The sequence below is a fragment of the Phocoena sinus genome, chromosome X (assembly GCF_008692025.1).
Source record: "Phocoena sinus isolate mPhoSin1 chromosome X, mPhoSin1.pri, whole genome shotgun sequence".
Lineage (NCBI taxonomy): Eukaryota > Metazoa > Chordata > Mammalia > Artiodactyla > Phocoenidae > Phocoena > Phocoena sinus.
In genome coordinates, this window is record NC_045784.1 from 46,354,686 (window position 1) to 46,358,739 (window position 4,054).

Sequence of the window (4,054 nt, forward strand, 5' to 3'; positions counted from 1 at the left end):
GTTCCTGTTTTGCTAGTTGTTTGGCATAGGTTGTCCAGCACTGTGGCTTGCTGGTCGTTGAGTGAAGCTGGGTGCTGGTGTTAAGATGGAGGTCTCTGGGAGATTTCCACCGTTTAATATTATGTGGAGCTGGGAGGTCTCTTGTTGACCAGTGTCCTGAAGTTGGCTCTCCTACCTCAGAGGCAGAGCCCTGATTCCTGGGCTGGAGCACCAAGAGCCTTTCATCCACACGGCTCAGAATAAAAGGGAGAAAAAGTAGAGAGAATTAGTAGAAGTATGAGGAAAGAAAGAAGGAAAGGAGGAAAGGAAGGAAGGAAGAAAGAAGCAAAGAAGGAAAGAAAGGAGGGAGGGAGGAAGGAAGGAAGGAAGGAAGGAGGGAAAGAAGGAGAAAATGTAGAGAGAATTAGTAGAAGTATGAGGAAAGAAAGAAGGAAAGGAGGAAAGGAAGGAAGGAAGAAAGAAGCAAAGAAGGAAAGAAAGGAGGGAGGGAGGGAGGGAGGGAGGAAGGAAGGAGGGAAAGAAGGAGAAAATGTAGAGAGAATTAGTAGAAGTATGAGGAAAGAAAGAAGGAAAGGAGGAAAGGAAGGAAGGAAGAAAGAAGAAAAGAAGGAAAGAAAGGAGGGAGGGATGGAGGGAGGAAGGAAGGAAGGAGGGAAAGAAGGAGAAAATGTAGAGAGAATTAGTAGAAGTATGAGGAGAGAAAGAAGGAAAGGAGGGAAGGAAGAAAGAAGCAAAGAAGGAAAGAAAGGAGGGACGGAGGGAGGTAGGAAGGAAGGAAGGAAGGAGGGAAAGAAGGAAAAAAGAAAGAAAGAAGGTACAGTAAAAATAAAATATAGTATAATTTATATAATTTTATAATTTTTATAATTTATATAATTTTATAATTTATATAATAAAATATAAGTATAATATAGTTATTGAATTAAAAAATATTTAGAAAAAATTTTTAAAAAGGGACAGATAGAACCTTAGGACAAATGTTGGAAGCAAAGCTATACAGAGAAAATCTTACACAGAAGCATACACATACACCTTCACAAAAAGAGGTAAAGGGGGAAAAATCATAAATCTTGCTCTCAGAGACCACCTCCTCAATTTGGGGTGATTCATTGTCTAAAGGAGGGAAGGAAGGAAGGAAAGAAAGAAAGAAAGAACGAAGGTAAAGTATAATAAAGTTATTACAATTAAAATTAATTATTAAGAAAAAAAAATTTTTTTAAAAACATGGACGGATAGAGCCCTAGGACAAATGGTGGAAGCAAGAGTATACAGACAAGATCTCACACAGAAGCATACACGTACACATTCACAAAAAGAGGAAAAGGGGAAAAAATCATAGATCTTGCTCCTAAATTCCACCTCTTCAATTTGGGATCATTCCTTGTCTATTCAGTTATTCCACAGATGCAGGGTATATCAAGTTGATTGTGGAGCTTTAATCCGCTGCCTCTGTGGCTGCTGGGAGAGATTTCCCCTTCTCTTCTTTGTTCTCACAGCTCGCAGGAGCTCAGCTTTGGATTTGGCCCTGCCTCTGCGTGTAGGTCGCCGGAGGGCGTCCGTTTTTCGCTCAGACAGGACGAGGTTAAAGGAGCCGCTGATTCGGGGGCTCCGGCTCACTCAGGCCGGGGGTTGGGGGATGGGGGAAGGAGGGGCACTGCGTGCGGGGCGGGCCTGCGGCGGCAGAGGCGTCGTGACGTCGCGGCAGAGGCCGGCGTGACATTGCACCATCCCGAGACCCGCCGTGCGCACTCCCGGGGAAGTTGTCCCTGGATCCCGGGAACCCGGCAGTGGTGGGCTGCACAGGCTCCACGGAAGAGGGGTGGGTGTGGAGAGTGACCTGTGCTCGCACACAGGCCCCTTGGTGGCGGCAGCAGCAGCCTTAGCGTCTCCCGCCCATCTCTGGGGTCCGCGGTTTTAGCCGCGGCTCGCGCCCGTCTCTGGGGTTCGCGCTTCCAGCCGCGGCTCGCGCCCGTCTCTGGGGTTCACGCTTTTAGCCGTGGCTCGTGCCCGTCTCTGGAGTTCCTTTAAGCAGCACTCTTAAACCCCTCTCCTCGCGCACCAGGAAACAAAGAGGGAAGAAAAAGTCTCTTGCCTCTTCGGCAGGTGCAGGCTTTTCCCCGAACTCCCTCCCGGCTAGTCCTGGTGCACTAACCCCTTCAGGCTATGTTCAAGCCGCCAACCCCAGTCCTCTCCCTGCTCTCCGTGCAAAACCGAAACCCGAGCCTCAGCTCGCAGCCCCGCCCGCCCCAGGGGGTGAGCAGACACGCCTCTCGGGTTGGTGAGTGCCAGTCGGCACCGATCGTCTGTGCCGGAATCTCCCCGCTTTGCCCTCCGCACCCGTCACTGTGCACCACTCCGCGGTCCCGAAGCTCCCCCCTCCGCCTCCCGCAGTCTCCGCCCGCGGAGGGGCTTCCTAGTGTGTGGAAACTTTTCCTCCTTCACAGCTCCCTCCCACTGGTGCAGGTGCCGTCCTTATTCTTTTGTCTCTGTTTTTTCTTTTTTTCTTTTGCCCTACCCAGGTACGTGGGGAGTTTCTTGCCTTTTGGGTGCTCTGAAGTCTTCTGCCAGCCTTCAATAGGTGTTCTGTAGGAGTTGTTCCACGTGTAGATGTATTTCTGGTGTATCCGTGGGGAGGAAGGCGATCTCCGCGTCTTACTCTTCCGCCATCTTCCAACCCCCCATTTTATGTATAGTAGTTTGTTTCTGTTAATCCCATACTAGTAATTTGTCCCTCCTCCCCTCCCTTTCCCCTTTGGTAACCATAAGTTTTATTCCTATGTCTGTGAGTCTCTTTTTGTTTTGTGCATAGATTCATTTGTATCTATCTTTTTAGATTCCACATATGTGATATCATATAGTATTTGTCTTTCTCGGACTTATTTCACTAAGTATAACATTCTTTAGAACCATCTATGTTGCTGCAAATGGCAATATGTCATTATTTGTTATGGCTGAGCAATATATGTATATATCACATCTTCTTAAGCCAATCATCTGTTGATGGTCATTTGGGTTGCTTCCCTGTCTTGGCTACTATAAATAGTGCTGCTATGAACATTGGGGTGTATGTATTATTTTGACTTAAAGTTTTCATTTTTTCCAAATATATACCTAGGAGTGAGATTGATGGATCTTATGGTAACTGTATTTTTAGTTTTTTAAGAAACTTCCATACTGTTCTCCATAGGGGCTGCACCAATTTACATTCCCACCAACAGTGCAAGAGGGTTCCCTTTTGTGCACATTCTCTCTAGGAGTTATTATTTGTAGACCTTTTGATGATGGCCATTCTGACAGGTGGGTGGTGAAACCTCATTGTGGTTGTGATTTGCATTTCTCTAATAATTAGTGATGTTGAGCAACTTTTCACGTTCCCGTTGGCTATCTGTATGTCTTCTTTGAAAAATGTCTATTTAGGGCTTCCCTGGTGGCGCAGTGGTTGAGAGTCTGCCTGTTGATGCAGGGGACATGGGTTCGTGCCCCGGTCCGGGAAGATCCCACATGCCGCGGAGCGGCTAGGCCCTTGAGCCATGGTCACTGAGCCTGCGCGTCTGGAGCCTGTGCTCCGCAACGGGAGAGGCTACAACATTGAGAAGCCTGCGTACTGCAAAAAAAAAAAAAAAAAAAGTCTATTTGGGTCTTCTGCCCATTTTTTGATTGGGTTCTTTGTTTTTTCGCTACTGAGTTGTATGAACTTTTTGGATATTTTGTCTATTAACCCCTTGTTGGTTGCGTCATTTGCAAATATTTTCTCCCATTCCATAGGTTGTCTTTTCACTTTCCTGATGGTTTCCTTTGCTGTGCAAAAGGTTTTAAGTTTAATTAGGTCCCATTTGTTTATTTTTGTTTTTATTTCTTTTGCCTTGGGAGACTGATCTAAGAAATATGGCTATGATTTATGTCATGAAAGTTTTGTCTATGTTCACTTCTAGGAATTTTACGGTGTCATGTCTTATATTTAGGTCTTTAAATCATTTTGAGTTTATTTTTGTGTATGGAGTGAGGGAGTATTATAATTTCATTGATTTACATGTACCTGTCCAGCTTTCCCAAC